Source organism: Protopterus annectens, chromosome 4.part0 (genome assembly GCF_019279795.1).
Source record: "Protopterus annectens isolate FY-2018-M chromosome 4.part0, PAN1.0, whole genome shotgun sequence".
NCBI lineage: Eukaryota > Metazoa > Chordata > Ceratodontiformes > Protopteridae > Protopterus > Protopterus annectens.
This window is the reverse complement of record NC_056733.1, coordinates 1620348773-1620366653: the sequence shown is the minus strand read 5'-3', so window position 1 is coordinate 1620366653 and position 17881 is coordinate 1620348773.

Below are 17881 nucleotides of genomic sequence, written 5' to 3'. Positions count from 1 at the left end.
TGTGCCATGCTACACAATATGATCCTGCGGAAACAGCTGCAGCAGGAACAGCATGTGGCAGGGCCACACAGCCCACCACCAATGACGAGGCCTGCACAGGCACTGAGTGACTCAGAGGGACAACCAGAGCTTGCCCCAGTAGGCAGATGGAGGCATGCCCAGTATGCCGAGGTCACGACAAAGAGACAACACATAGCACATACAGTGACACAGTAGGGACCCAGGGAATGACACCTCTCTCTGACTCTCACATACAGTAAAAGGGATGCCAAACATGACACTACCTGTGCTCAACCATGTATAGAGAGTGTACTATGTGCATCTGACATAGGCAGCCCTCCAGCACCATCCACAAGTCTGGCACACCCTCAAGGTAAGTCAATCAACCTACCAATTGCCAAACGGAGTAGAATGTGTCGTTACCTGTATCTATGGTATGGATGTAAGTATGCAAGGGAATTGGGTGGCTGAATGTGATGGCAGCAGACAGTAGACACCCATAGTGGCACCATGACATCTGTAACACACACTGGACTCACCATAATAGCCAGTACTACACAAGGTGACAAAACCTACTACAGGAAATGTGCTGAGCAACATGTGTGTCCATATGACTCACACATGCCAATCAGGGCAGTTCACATACCCAACAACAGTCCCAGCCAGCAGGACAGGTGTAAATGAACACAAACAGAGCGTGTGCTATGGCCCTTGAATGTTGGCAATAGTTAACCTCCAGCCCAGGCCTACACAGACAGACTACAGCAAGTCAGGCAGTGGGATGTTAGTTCCGAAGGCTAGGAAGTCAGACACTAATATATAGGGCAACCAAAGCTACAATCTGTAGTACACTGGTATGCCTCTAGTCAGCATGATAGGTAAGAATACAGAATGAAATGGAGTACCTGACATACCAGTACAGTCATAGCGAATGTGTACAAGTGTCACGTGCCCCCCCATCTGACATAGTAATGTAATAACAGTCAGGTGTGCCCCAATCCTGTGTAGAAATGTTGAAATAGACAGGTGTGCCCCCCCCATCCTACATAGTAATGTAATAACAGCCCGATGTGCCCCCAATCCTGTGTAGAAATGTAGTAATAGTCAGGTATCCCCCCCATCTGACGTAGTAACATAATAGTCTGGTGTGCACCCCCCCCAGTCCTATGTAGAAATGTTGAAATAGTCTGGTGTGTCCCCCCATCCTACATAGTTATGTAATAACAGTCAGGTGTGCCCTCCAGTCCTGTGTAGAAATGTAGTAACAGTCAGGTGTGCCCCCCCCCCACTCCTGTGTAGAAACATAGAAACAGTCAGGTGTGCCCCCTGCTATGCAGAAATGTAGTAACTGTCACAGCCAAATGATCAATGGATACCCTGCAGAGACAGCATTCTACCTGTCGGCGTACAACACAAAGGTCATCACTGCAGCACAAACTACCTGGACCCGATCCACACATTCAATACAGACGGCCATACTGGACATGCTCACACACTTAGAGAAATGAAGGCAATGTCAGTCAACAACATACTGAAAGGTCATACTGGGCATGCTCACACACAAACACATGAATGCCATGTCTGCAAACACAAGTGGACCAGACATAACTGGCAGTCGCAGTTGTTAGTGCAGACACTTGTCAGTATGCACCACTCATGCCTTGCACACACATTGGATAGGAATACAGACATATATGTCAGGACAACCCACTATAATAAGCCAAAGGTATATGCACATAGATGTGTGGAAGAGGGTGACTGTGACAAGGACCCCCCAGGCCTGTCCCACCCAGCACACAGCCAAAGAGCCTCAAAGACATGATGTGTAGATGTCGCTCACTGCAGATACTAGCCACCAGTAACTCAGCATTACAGACTATGTGATGCATGTGCCAGCTGTGCAACATGACTGTACAAGGAGGTAGTCATCTAACAGCTGTATACACGTACCTGTGAAATATAACCCTATGTGTGCCTGCATGTGGCTTGTCAACCCCTAGATGAATGGGTTATGGCCCATGCACACACATTGCACTCCCCATAGCCCTACTATGACAAGCCTGCTGAGGTCATCCAATGTGAAATACACCTTTGGGGAGTTGCAGCCCAGTAATCTCCGTGGCGCATCCCATAACCGCTGTAGTGTGATAAACTAGCTAGGTAGGAGTTCTAACCCTGGACTTGGCAACTGTGTATTTGTGTCTGTCTCTGACTGTGTAGAGAGCAATGCTTTTTAGGCTACTCATGTGCCATACAATTCATATACTTACCTTTGGCAAGGCTGCTGATGTCACCCACCTAGAAATACACCTCTGGGAAGGTTGTAGCTCAGTAATCTCCGCAGCGCGTCCTGTAACTGCGTACTGCTGTAGTGTGATAAACTAGTTAGGTAGGTGTTCTAATCCCAGACATGGCAAGTGCGTGTGTGTTTCTGTCAGACTCTGTCTGTTTAGACAGCAATGCTTTTTAGGGCACTCACACTCCTTACAATTCATGTACTCAACTTTGGCAAGGCTGCTGATGTCACCCACCTAGAAATACACCTCTTGGAAGGTTGTAGCCCAGTAATCTCCGTAGCGCGTCCTGTAACTGCATACTGCTGTAGTGTGATAAACCAGTTAGGCAGGTGTTCTAATCCCAGACATGGCAAGTGTGTGTGTGTGTCTATCTGACTTTGTGTAGAGAGCAATGTTTTTTAGGGTACTCACACTCCTTACAAATCATAAGCCCAACTTTGTCAAGGCAGCTGATGTCACCCACCTAGAAATACACCTCCGGGAAGGTTGTTGCCCAGTAATCTCCATAGTGCATGCCATAACTGCGTACTACTCTAGTGTGATTTAGAACTTTGGTAAGGTTCCATCCCCACCCATGGCAGTTCTGGATGTTTTGTGTGCGTTTCAATGTTTGTGTACGGAGCAATGCACGTCACACTCAGTACATTTGAAATGGCTCACTTTGGCAATCCTGCTGATGTCATTCATTGTGAAATACATCTTTGGGGAAGGAGTTCTCCAGTAATCCCCATTGTGCGTCCTATAACAGCCCCATGCTGTAGTGTGATATAGACCTCTGTTAGGGGTTCTATACCCACACATGTCGGTTGTGGATGTTTTGTGTGTGTGTGTCACTGTCCGTGTAGGGAGCAATGCATTTTTGGCTAGTCACACTCAGTACATTTCGAATGTCCTACTTTGGCAATCCTGCTGATGTCAGCCAATGTGATATACACCTTTGGGGAAGGAGTACACCAGTAATCTCTGTGGCTCATGCTATAACTGCGTAGTGCTGTAGTGTAATATAGGGGTTCTACTCCCAGACATGACAGGTGCATGTGTTTCTAACTCGTATCCTGTGTGGAGGTGGTTGTGAATGTGTGACACCTGTGGCCAATGTGGAGCGGGTTTTGCATTTTTCTTAAATGGTGGCCCTACTATATATCATAACGTCCACCGTACAGGGATGACAAATGTGAAATAGCTGAGAGGTTGGGGTGCAAACCATAACCATACATGTGACATTAAGGCCAAGCAGTCACAGTTAGCAACTCCAGTATTACTCAGAGCACACTCTCAACCCATGTTTCATGCACACACACATGCCTAGGCAACAGCCAATATGTGGGTAGTGCACTGCATATTGGCCACTGATACTGACTATGGGATGATAGCAGTGGGCTATAGAGGGCATGGCACCCTATCCATCTGTCCAATATGGACGTACATGCAGACAGTGCACCTTCCCCATGTTCCCCAATGGACACCTGCAACACCTGTGGTGCCATCACATGTGACACACAAAGGACATACCATGCCTGACAACATGCCCTGTATTGACAGATGCCACTGACACCAGGGACTGCTGTTAGCATGCTATCAATGTAGGTGCAGGGTAAACCTGCTTCCCATTACCAGTTCCCACCACAGGTGGGCAAGACTAGCACATCTGATGCACAGCTTTGGCTACACACAATAGTCACCCAGGTGACTAGATGGGGATACAATACCCACCTGTGTGGGCAAATGCAGACACTACAGCCCTGAGCCACAATGCAGAACTTTGTCATGTGGCCTGATGCCAAGGTATACCCATCGCCCAGCCTTGCAGCCATCTGGCACAGTTGACCACCACACACCCATGCAGGCATGCACACTTGCATGTCAGTACTGGCACCCTGTGTGTTTGTGTGTGTGGGTTGTATGGTGCATATGTTCACATCCACACTCCCTACAACCCCTATGGGCATACTGAAGCATGCTGTCTGATGCCAGACACCTGCCCATACCCTTTGCCCATACAACTCCCGTATGACCCATGTGGTGCATGTGATACCTGCACAGTGATGTGTTGTGGCAATCCCACTACTGATGAGTTGTAATCCTGGCCCTGCCAATTGTGTCAATGTGTGTGCGTCCCTGTGAGAGTGTGGCTGTGTTGATGCCGGCACCTGTTCATACAAACAGGCACGTGTACATCACCTACCGTATAGCTGCCTTATCCCCGTTCCAGATGTCACTCACCATCACATATATATTCTGAGGGCTCCACAACAGGTAACCCACGTGGCGCATCCAGTAACTGCATAGAACTGTGATAGCACTACATAGTCGACAGGGGGGTTGATACCCTGTGCTGGTAGGTGTGTGACACAAACATGCTTAAGTTTTACTCTCCCACCCCTCCCTGACTTGTCTTTGCCTCTGTCTGCCTCTCCCACTCCCTCTCTGGTGGATATGGAGACCTACACCTGCTTTGCTTAGGCAGCAGCATGTGTATTTTAAGTAATGCTCATGATCAGCTGATTGCCTCTGCAAGAATTGCAGCCCTCCCCTATCTGATTGCATGTGGAACAGCTGTGGTAACATTCCCATAGCCAATTGCATGGAAACAAACTCCAATATCTAGGAACATCATGTTGATGTTGGCCCTTTTCATTCACTATGAGCAGGAACTAGATCTGTTGTTTGGCAAACAGCATCTCAGATGGATTGGGGATTTACTTCTAACAACATACACTGTGGGAACAGGGCAGCACATAGGAGGGGGATGCGCCTGACCTGACTGCAGATTGTAAGTGCTGCTATACTGTATTTGGAGTAATGTTGGTTTAACAGTGTGTGTGTGGATATGGCTGTCCTACATGTCTTAATACCTGCCATGTCAGTTCCATGTTTATGAGGAATCCCCATCTACGGGGTCATCTGCAGACTTGGCAGTGTGTTGTGCCTGTGATTTCATGTGTTACCCATGGAGCATTTATCTGTGGACTGCAGAAGGTAGTGTGAGGATTGCAGTCTGTAGATGGTGAAAGCCATGACAGTTACTGACTTCATATCCCTCATAGGACATATGTTGCAACAAACCCCGTTACAACAGTAAATGTATGAGGTTATCACAGCAACATGTCAATATAGGCCCTGTGTATGTGCTTCCAGTCACAACTCTGTCAACCTTTGTACATATGTTGTGCATGAAGTGGTGCATATGTGCTGTACACCATTATTAGTGTCATCATATCTGATGACAAGCCAGTGAGATAGACTGCTACACATGTTATGTACAGTAGGCGTTATATTTTATGACATAACCTGGACATTCTGTGGATGTTTGTACAGTACTGAGGTCTATGTACTTATGGTGAATGTCAACAGTGTGTGCATTGCTAATACATAATTTAGCCTGTGTACAGACTGTGGAAGATGTCATTGTTCTTGTTCCCGTCCTGTCTGATGTTACATGCTGCCCACTGTATGGTACAATATTGGCGTACATTTGTAGGGCCATACACACACATGTCCCATACCACAGACAGCCAGCAGCCCAGTATATGTAGGGTCAGTCTGTGAGTGGCACATATGAGGATGGTGTCGAACAGATAGTCCATATACTGTAATATTATGCTACCTTGACATATGTGGCTGTGTTCACATTGGTTGTGGTTATGCACTTTCACACAGGTGTATCTTACTTTGTGCTGTGACATACCTGTAGAGCCTGCTATATATGCAGGTACATGTGCATTCCCCCATAGGAGATGTAGCCCAGTGTTGAGCCAGACTGTAACCTGCACAGTGCATTGTTGCATGTTTAGCAGCTTAGTGTACTTACACAGTGGGATTTCATGTGCAGATACTTGCCAGATGTACTGCTGCTGGGCCTCCCTTAACAGTCATGTCTGTCAGATAGAGCAGTGGGAGGCTGTACAGATGTATGTCAATATCTAGTGGGTAGTATGTGGCCATTGCACCCCTGTACCAGCGGTTATTATGCGTCAGGCCAGACAGGTGTGTGAATGCATTACCTATGGTGGCAAATGTATACCAGTCGTTATGTGTTATACCTATCTACATGTCTGTCTATATCCATATTGTCAGGCATGGTACACATGTTTTGCACTAAGGGGTTATGTGTATACCTCTGGACTGTACAGTGTGTGTCAGAATGTCCACATATATTGGCCAGTATCTCTGCTGCAGTCCACAGGGGCATTACGTGCTAGCAGCGCTAATATACTATGATGTCCTTAGGATGTCTGTCAGTGGCACACGTTATAAGCAGGTGTGACCTCCCACACACACCATGTCTGTGAAGATAATCCCAATGACAGTGGCAATAGTCTACTAATATACCTGCTATACATACCTGACATCCCCTTGCACTAGGACTTTGGGACTATAGAGGCTGAGGTAGGGCTACACTCCATGTCCAGGACATATGGTGGAAATATATGTACATATAATTATCCAGATAGCCATAGATATATATATATATATATATATATATGATTACACATGTGTAGTATTTCCAATTACCACTGTCATGGCAACCACCTAGTATAACTCCCTAGGTCATGTGGGCATGGCCCTTTTACATTTCCTGTGGATGGACATGCTTCCTGTGTGTGGGCATCAGTGTTACAGACAGCAGGTAGCAATACCTCTTACAGGAGAACCTGCACACTCAGGGCAGCCACATATTTGTAGGAGATTCAGGAACTACAGACAGAGTGTGAGTAGAGGTGTGTTATGCTTTGTATAGTACTGGTGTTACAAGGTGAGTGTGTGTACATACTAGTTTACCTTGGAATGCAGTCTGTCTGCATAGCTCACAACTGTGGGCCTATCCTCTTGCTGGCCAGAGGTATGCCTATCATGTTTTGTCTGTCCACCACACAGGTCCTGTGTCAGATATTTCACTGGTGGTGTGTGTGCTGAGTGCTGTCAGTACATGGTTACATCCATTTCTGTTTCTAACATCATTTCCCTGCCTAAGGGTATGTTGCAGACTCTCCTGTAACACCAGCAACTGGCTTAGTGTATGGCAACGGTTTTCCACATATGTACCTGTGTTCCAGCCTCTGTCCTCCATCTACATACCAAGCTTTGCACATATGACATGCTGTCAGGGGTTGTTCTGTAGTGGGCTGTGAGTATATCGCACTGCCATCAGTCCACTGCAGTTGTATCCCCCACAGCCTGGGGCCATGTATGTGTGGGCATCACCTACACAATGCATGTGTGCCCTTATGCACTCCAGAGGCCAGTGTATGTAACAGTGGTATATGGCCCTGTATGATGAATCTAGGGGGTTAGCACCATAAATGACCTAGGCTGTTACAAAATGTGGGGGCATCAGGGGTGAGCTACCATAAGGTATCTGGATGTACAGTACCATATACCTCACCTATATTTACATTACTTACATCAATTGGGTTAATGCAAGCCTACTGCCTCCTGCCATACAGGCTGTTCTTTTTGTCGGTGTGCTTGTGATGGTATCAGTTATGCCTTGTTATTTTATTTTATTTATTTTACATTTGTTGACCAGGCTAGTCTAACTGGATACATGTCCATTTTCAGTAGAGGCCTGGGGAGATATAAGCTCCAACACACACAATTACAACATAGAATGTTATACAGTACAAGCATAGCTGATGTTAATAAAAATACAATACTTATAACAAACATAACACAAACACTAAAAAGGTTTTATACACATATATACATTGATTTAAATTGCAAGATCATGGTCTCTTTGGTTCTTTAAGAATAAGTCTAGAGTTACTACAGAAGAGTAAAAGGTGAAGAGTATCCATTAGTATAAAGAAAATGAGTTAGTCAGGGTTAGTACAGGGGCATAACCAATGTGTTTTAAGATATAGTTTTAGTTTATGTTTAAAAAGTGTTATTGAAGACAGTGATAAAAGTTCAGTGGGAAGAAGGTTCCAGTGCTTTCCGACAGTTAGAGAACAGAGTCTCCTGCCAAGTTGTTGGATCTGCTTGTACAAACAAGTAGTTTATTTGATGAACTTAAGTTTTTAAGACAGTTGTAAGGGGTAATGAGGCTAGAGAGTAGTGGAGTCTTGATACACGATCTTATGGGCGCTGGTGAAATTGATGCTGATTTTGGAACTCTAGCCATCCTAGCTGCTTTAGATTAAGACAATGATGGGTTTTAAATGGAGAGCCAGTGGCAATCTAGCAATATTATTGTAGGAGATTGCCAGTTTGTTGAGGTTATTTTTTGAGAGATTAGTATATATAGGTGAAGCATAAAGGAGTGTGGAGATTAAGTGAGTACGGGCTATAGTGTTTCTGGCTAATGGTGTATGGAAGAGTTTGATTCTAGAGTGGGACCCCAAGTTCTTGTTGACTGTTTTTATTGTGTTGTTAATATGAGTATCAAAGTTAAGGTTGCTATCTATTGTTATTCCTAAGAGTTTGGTGGCTGGGTCAGGAGATATGAGAGTGCCATTATTAGATACGAGTGTAAAATTTACTGGGGTGGACTTCCGGGTTGGAGTAAAAAGCAAACGTTTTGTTTTTTGGGGGGTTCAAGAGGAGGCAGCGGTGTAAAAAACATTGTTCTACTGTGTTGAATGCCTTTTGGGTTAGGGACTGTAGTTCATATGGAGAAGTGGCTGAGCATATTATTGTGGAGTCGTCCACGTATTGAATACAGGTTGCTTGAGGAATTGCTAAGTGTAGGTCGTTAATGAAAATGGAGAAAAGGAGTGGGCCTAATATGGAGCCTTGAGGGAAATGGGGAGGTGGGTAGATAGATTATTATCCCATAGCACAGCCTGCTGTCTATTGTCTAAATAAGAGTCGAACCATTTTATAGCCAGAGCTTCAAGTGAAAGGGATTTGAGTATATTTAAAACTAGCTGGTGGTTAACCATATCGAAAGCTTTAGATAGATCGATAAAGAGTGCAGAGGAAAGAATATTGTTGTTAACGGTTTTTGTTAATGCAGTCTGTAAAGGATAACAGGGCAGTGGTAGTACTGGGGAATGGTCTAAATCCGTGTTGACAGTTGGTTGTTTTGGATTAGGTGGTGAAGTAGTTGCCTATAGATGCATTTTTCCATTAGTTTTACCAGTGGAGAGAGTAAAGCTATGGGACGATAGTTTGAAAATTCATTAGGGTTCCCACCTTTATGTAGGGGGATAATGTGAGAGATTTTCCAGTTAGTTGGGATGGTACTTTCATTTATGGTTCTGTTAATCATTATGGAAATGGGATAGGCTATGGCTTTAGCTGCTTTTTGCAGGTAGTTGGTCAGCTGAGGGGATGATAGTTTTTAGTTTTTGGAGAAGGGAACAAATGAGGGAAGTTGGAAATGTTTGTAACTGAAAAGAAGGAAGTGGGCTAGTAGTAGAAGTTGGCAGATTTGAGGTACCTGGAGATAGATGACTAGCAAGAGTGTGGAAGGCCTCTGTAAATAAGGAATTGAAGGCATTGGCAGTTTGTGTGGGATTCTCAAGGTTAGAGCCTTGTGGGTTTGGTGTAAGAGATTGACCTGGGTGTAGTAGTTTGTTAATGCTAGTCCAAAACTTTTGTGGTTTATTTTGGCGAGTTTGCTGGAGTTGGAAGTAAAATTTCCTTTTATCTAAGAGGATAGCTTTTTTGTATTATTTCTAAGTTGTGTAAAGTTGTGATGGTCTGTTGGATTTTTAGTAGTATGTCATTTAGCCCAGGATTTGTTTCTAAGAAGGATTTTTTTGCCTGGTGGCTTTTGGGAGCCATGGGGCAGGTTTAGTCTTATTTCTAATAAAGCATGTTGGTGCGTGGTGGTCAAGGATGGCTAAGAATGTGGAATTAAAGTATTGTATGGCTTTATCAAATGGGAGGTATTTTAGTGGTGACCAATTACATGCCTTGAGTTCTGTTTGGAAAAGTTCAGGGTTAAAATGTTTTTTTGGTCTGTATTGTCCTGAAATTATTTGGGTAAGTTAGGTTGGTTTTATGCCTGATAATATAAGTTAATGAGTGATCACTTAGATCATCTGGGTGGGTCCCTACTTTGTATGTTTGATGAAGATTATTAGTGAGAATCCAATCTAAGGTACTTTCTTTGTTATTGGGTTTATTAATCCTGGTTGGAGAGGTAATAGTTTGTGAGAAGCCATATAGGTTAATATGGGTAGTGGGGTGTTCAGTACTACAGGACTTCCAGTCAATATTAAAGTCTCCAAGGACTATAGTTTCTTGTGGGAGATTTATAGAAAGCCAATTAAGGATATTTTTGAGGGTATTAATGTTATTTCCAGGATGAAGGTAGATACAGATGATATATATGGATTTACACATATTAAGTTGAATCTTAGAAATGGGCGGCCGTGGTGGTGCAGTGGTTAGCATTGCTGCCTCAGAGCAAGAGGTTCTCTGGTTCGATCCTCGGCTGGGGTGCCTTCTGTGCGGAGTCTGCATGTCCTCCCTGTGGTCACGTGGGTTTCCTCCGGGTGCTCTGGTTTCCTCTCACATCCCAAAGACATGCTGTAGGTGGATTGGACACTCTAAATTGGCCCTAGGTGTGTGTGTGACTTCTATGGAAGGTTGGGCACCACGCTGTCAACTCGACACTGTAAAACTCCACTGCCACTCATGAGCAGACAGGTGATCTGCTGTGGCGACCCCTAACCAGGAAAAGCTAACCAGGAAAAGCTGAAAGAAGAAGAAGAAAAAAAGAAGCTGAATCTTAGAAATGAGGATTTCGGCATTATTATCTAGAGGTGGTTTAAGGTCTGCAGAGGTAACTTGTAGCTCTGATTTGTAAAGGATTGCTACCCCCCCTCCCTTTTTGGCTGTGCGGTCTAGTCTTAGGATATTGTAATCAGATGGGATGACTTCATTATCTTTAATCACAGGTTTTAGCCATGTTTCTGTTAGACATAGGATGTCAAATAAGTGGACATCTTAGGAGGGCGTGGAGGTGGGCAGTTTTGTTGTTAATGCTATGTATGTTGAGATGCACTATACAGAGTGAGTTTGAAGGTCTGGTAGGGGTTTGTGTACTAGCGAGGTTAGGGTTGTTTTATTCAGTGGCAAGAGTATTGTTTGGGCTGGGGTTTGGATGAATGTCCCCATCTAGTAAGGAGTGGAGCTATGTTCTATTTATAGGGTTTTGAAGCTTACAATAATAGCACAGTGATTTCTTAGCGTTTAGATTGATATACCTGATATGGGCCAGTCTATGATATTTGGCTTGTAGGTAGCTGGGTCTGGATGTGATGTTTATGTGGTTTTGGGAGACAGCTAGTAGTGGTGTGGAAGTAAATTTGGAGGGGTAATGAAGTTTTGGACATACTGGATGTTCATAGCAGGTTAGCAGATAGGCTATAGTTAGAGGAGGTAAGAGTGAGGCCAAGAGTAATAGTTTTATTTGTATTGGGATAGGTAACAGTTATGTCACAGTTACAACCCATTTGGTCACACAACGTCTTTACCACCTAGTGATTTTGTACAGAGTGTAGATAGAGGCTGATGAACTATACATCTACATTACATACTGTTTGGTATCCTGTGGCCCAGTCTGTCTTCACTATCGTACAACTTAAAGGGCTTGGCCTGGACAGCAACAGTTGTGAACCTTTCCAGACTACTGTATTAGTATAACAGTTTCACAGTTGCATTACTCTGTTTATATGTATGTCCGTGTCTGAACAGCTATATGACATGGCATATAGAGCTGTAATAGTACACAATTAAAGGTTTTCCATTTCTGCAAACCTGTGTGTGGTGTTTTTCGTATGACCTCTCTGTGGGTATATGTTGTGGGCAACAACTGTCTTTTGTATAGGTGGCCCATACAGTGTCCAGTTGTTCAGGTGTTAACTGTAGGCATAGTGACTGTTCCATATTGTGTGCACCTTCTACATATGTATCTTACTGTACATATATCTACATGTGTATGTGTAGTCACATGTACATCTATATATATATATATATATATATATATATATATATATGTATATCTGTATCTGCATAGCTGCGTATCTGTATCCTGGAGATGTTGATGGCTTACACATTTTACATTTCTTATGGGAGGCAGACTGTACTGCATGAAGTGTTACCAATACCAGCCTGACATCATACAGGTGGGATGTAGTACTGTTAACATCTTGTGCCCATGTCGTGTCAGGACCTGGTTATGGGATCTGCAACAAATGGTAGTCTATTGCAGGGTGGACGTGTTTGGCTGTGGGGGCGGGGTGCCTATTCGTACAAGACGTATAGTGTGTGGGGCCTCTCAACCCCATTAACGGTGCATGTGGACATCTGTGTTTTTGTTAATCTGCCAATGCTATCTACAGATGTATGGCTATATATATATATATATATATATATATATATATATATATATATCTATGTCCGTATATACCTACATAGATATATATCTGTGTACACATGTGTAACATGTTGTGTATATGTAGATATATAGGATGTGTAACATGTTGTGTATATGTAGACATATAGGTGTAGACATATATGTGTGTCGATGTAGGCATTTGCGTGTATATATGTTCATATATATGTATATATTGTAAGAAATATATATAAAATCTACATATATCGATATGTTATATCCGTTTAGTTATTAATATATTTACACGCACACATACCTCTAGATGTTGGTTACATTCTCTGTACTGTAGCATGACTGGGATGAATGATATGTTTCTGAAAACATCAGATTTATGTATATCTGTCATGGCTTAGTGGTAAATCACTTTGTCTATAGTGTGCAGGGTCCTGGGTTCGAGCCTTGCAAAGGCTGTTTATTTTGTTGCTGGGCAGAACACAGGCCATTGGATACAGAGTGATTAAGGCACTTTTAAGCAGGTTTGCACGATGGTAAGCACTGCTAACTTCCAGCCACAGTTTCTTACACCCAGTTAGCTTCTAAATTGCTTAACCAGTGTAGGCAGTACTTACCCCCATGCAAACAGGCTCAAACCCACTTACTGTTGCTTAAAAGTGCTTACTCCCGCTTACCCCAGTGCTAATTTCTTTAAAAGAAAAGAAAAAGGGGTTGATAGGAAAGTGGTGAAAAAAGGGGCACAAAGAGGGAAGGACAGTAGGGAAAAGAGCCAGGGATGTGCAGAAAGGGTGTAGGGAAGGTCCATAGCTGCCCATTTCTTCTACAGCAACAGCTGTGCATATACACTGAATTTGGAGGTAGAGTTGGACAGTCAAAACCCTGGCAGGGGGTGAGGACAACAATAATAAGTTGTGATGCCAATTAGACCAGATTTCATGTGTCACGTGTGTGAAATAGACAGCTATGTATGGGGCGAAATTTTTTTTGTGGGAACAGATTGCCCTTTTTTTTCCTTTTTCAGGTGAGTGGGATGTTGGGGAGGGGTAGTAGGTATATTTGGGGAGGTAGGTTAACAGACGAGACAAACAAGATGCATACAGGGGACGGTATATGACATGTGGGGGGTTAAACACTTTGGACGGGGAGGGGTGTATGGAAGTCGCAAGCCCATGAGCCCCCAAATGGAATTAGTGGGGCTGAGGTCCCCATCCATGGGCAGTCACCACTGCACCTTCACTGCCCCAAAGGTGGCTGTGCTGGGGGCTGGGGCAGGCTCACCCTCTAATTGCACCACATGGCCCTCAACCTGGCATTGCTGGTCTCGAAACTCCTTGTTGAGCTCCGTACACACCCCGACCCGGACCTGATGGCCGGTGACAGGTACCTCTGTGCCTCCGCTCCCAGTCGAGGCCAAGCCTCATGCCGAAGGTGGTGCAGGGCCAATGGAGGAGGAGGTCCCAGGCTGGGCCCCAGATGTGCTGGTGCACAGTGCCATGGCCAGTTGAGGTGGGACAGGTGGGTCCGCTGGGACCGGCCTTCCCATACGAGCTATGGTGTTGCAGTTTTAAGAAAGATATCAGTTAGTCATAGTCAACAGCATTCAGGATTAGTTATAACAGCATGCATAGGTATTCCCATTAACCCAAGACACCAGTTTACAACAGTTGCAGAACACATGCATATATGGGACAACAGTGGCCATTACAACAGCATGCAGGTTTCATTGATGGCAACAGGCCACCAATATGGGAGCATTTTAACATGGCACATGCATAGAACCAAATGTGAATATTTATAAACCAATAGGACATATGTCCCAACAAAAGTTTGGAGTGTAGACATACTCATTGAGGTGTGTAATAAGGGTATTGTTGCACATATGGAGGGGGTGAGAGAGGTCAATTACCAACTAATATATCCCTGTAGTTTTCACAGCTTTCTTAGTCACTGCAGTGATCTGTCCCTTACATGTATTATTTACACTACCCAATGTCCTTACTTTGTACAATATGTTTGTAGATTTTGTAGATTAGTATATGTATGGATTGTGTCTTACGTATAGTCTACACCTCTTAGCTGTTATACCAGTTGAGAAATTCTTTAACATTATCTGACAATTTCTACACATACTCCCAGATTCCATGCTTGTAGACAAGTATATACGTGACCTGTGTTGTACCTACGGTCTACACCTCTTACCTGTTATACCTGTTGAGAAAGTCATTGTTAACACACCTGACAGTTTCTACACATACCCCCAGATTCCATGCTTGTAGACAGGTATATATGTGACCTGTGTTGTATCTACAGTCTACACCTCTTACCTGTTATAGCTGTGGAAAATAACTTTGTTAACACTACTTGAAAAATACTACACATACTCCGAAATTCCATGTTGATGTTATACACATACCTAACAGTCCGTTATTGCACACACTCTGGTCAAGTCTTGATAGGATGCAGGTGTTAATGTGACATATTTTGGAATAGCTGTCATACACTTTGGGTGAGATGCTACAATGACAGGTTTGTTACCATATACATTCTCTTTTTATTCAGGTCTGACTATCCATTATATGTCCGTATAAGCTGCCTACATTTCTTGGATCATCACACTGATTTGACAGGGGAACAGGTTACCGGGCAGCAGATTTGGTCCATTTATCTGGACAGATCAGAACAGTTGAGGGGTATGACTATGCATACAGCTTACTACCTGAACATTCTGCCACAGTCTGTACAGTCGTTGGGTCTACTTATGCATACAGCTTTCTATCTGAACATTCTCACAAAATCTGTACAATTGTGGGGTATGATTATACATACAACTTTCTATCACACCCAGGATTAGATCCCCTGCTGTGTGTGGTAAAATTATTACAGTTGTCATCACAGTACACTGTGCTATCAGGGAATTGGTGTAAAGCATTCCAATGGTTTCTAAGTCTCCCTCAGTTGTTCTATATGACTGACCTCTTGGGACTTCCAACATTGTTATACTGACCTTTCCTACACATTTTACCTGCATTCAGCAGTGTGGATAACACTACTTAATACAACGGTACTATTTATAGAATGCAACACTACAACAACATATGTAAGCAGGGTGCACACAAGCACTCCAGGGGTTATACTTTTATTCACAAGATATTACACCTTTATTTCCATGCAACCTATATGACAGTCTTCCTGCTATAATGTCTGGTTTATTCAGTACATCCCATACACAATACATTTTTATACTGGTACAACACTTTCCAGAACTGATACATTTATTCGTTATGACAGTACATGCAGGAATATTACTAACCTGCCTCGCAACACAGCCTTTGCAGCTTAGCAGCATGGGCTTGCTGGTTCGCAGCCCACTCATCTGCAGCTGTCAGAGAAATACTGTGATATTTAGCCATTACCTCTCCATAGTATACACAAGCTAGGCAGTCATTATCGATGTAGTAGAATGGGTACTTATTCGGTGCTGGGGTATCAGCCATCTGCCTTGCTTCTTGGATCCACTGGTCCAAGAGATCACCCCTCCGCTGCTTCAGGTCAGCATGGTGATGCCTGACTTGCTCACCAGTCTGGGGAATACTAGTGGCACTGGTGAGGTCATGGGCAAGACTGTCCCAGGCCTCCACTTTATACTGAGAGCCCTGGTACTGGCCCTGCAGTAGTCTCTCCTCATGGTGTTTTGCCAGGAGCCATACCATGAATCTGGACACCTGGGTGCTGCAGCACTGCGCTCTAAATCGAGTGCCTTCCCCAACTCCAGCCATTCTGCCTACAGTAGGGAGCTGCAACCAGTTATGAGAATTATTAGCGTCTGTGGGGTTTAAATACACCTGATTTCCCACACTTTCCTGTGATTGGATGGTTTTGAAAAGGCTAAGCTATGGGCATACCTGCTTACCTAATGTTGACATTGCTTAAAGGGGCATACCACCGGGCAGATTGAGCTAGCCGGCCTACACATTGCTTACCATAACTAAGCTGAGCTGTGCAATGCTTAGTGTTGCTTGATATTTCATTTGCATTATATTTTCCTTTTGGAATTGCTGTATTATTTGTTACATGTTATATATGTGTCTGGTATCCAAGATTCATGTGTGTATATATACTGTATGGTGTCCTGGAGACTTCCACACTTTATTACTATAACACCTCACATCTGACCTTCCTGCAGTACTCCAGTTCACATATTTATGTTATGTAGCAGGTTATACAACAGAACACTGTATATACATTCCTTTCTCATGTTCAGTTTGATTTTCCTATGGTTATTTTGTTGCTGGACAGAACACTGGCCATTGGATACAGAGTGGTTAAGGCACTTTAAAGCAGTTGTAAGCAGGTATACGCAGGTTTGCATGGATCTCAGCAATATTTACTTCCGGTTACAGTTTCTTACACTCATTTAGGTTCTACTTTGCTTAATCTGCATAGGCAATGCTGACCCACACGCAAACGCACTTAAGCATGCTTACTAGTGCTTATATATGCTTACTACTGCTTATTTGTGCTTAAACATGCTTACTAGTGCCTTATTCATTATGACACTGACACTTCACATGTGCATTTAATGTAATACTCCAGTTCACATTTAAATGTTTTTTCTTCGGTTATACGGCAAAATATGTTCATATACAGATTCCACATGGAAAATGGAATGTGCTGCAGTGGGACCCGAACCAGGAATGCCTGCTCATAAGGTGAGTGCTCTGCCCATTACACTATTGCTATACTTCTTCATTTGCATATATCTTCCTTGTTATCCTCTTCAGCCAGTTAAGCTGCATTAACCGTAGCTAAGCGATGGGTACACCCGCGCACCTATGGTTAGCTTTAATCGGGTTTTTTAAAAAAAAAAAGGGTTTCTTCTTTTAATTTACATGTCCTGTTGCTGTTGTACACATGGGCGACTGTTGGTGGGGATATGAGGACACCTATGAGCGAGCTCACTCATTTCTTAGCAACTTCTGCTGTTCTACATTGCAGGGGCATGTTTATTCTAAGAGCTCTGCTCTCAGACACGCCTCCTGCACTTGTACATGCTCCGTGTAAGCCTAGGAGCTTGGGCAGTGCACCTTCATTATTATGCATGGCACGCTGCCGTCCTGCTCCTACACGGGCACTTTTGTGCAGGACTAAGTTAGTCCTGCACAGAAGATTAGTGAATCCGGGGGACAGTGTAAGAATTTTGCCTTTCTTAAGACATCCTTTCTATGTGGAGAAATGTATACAACCACTTACACAGTAAGACCTGCAGAGCTGAAATTCT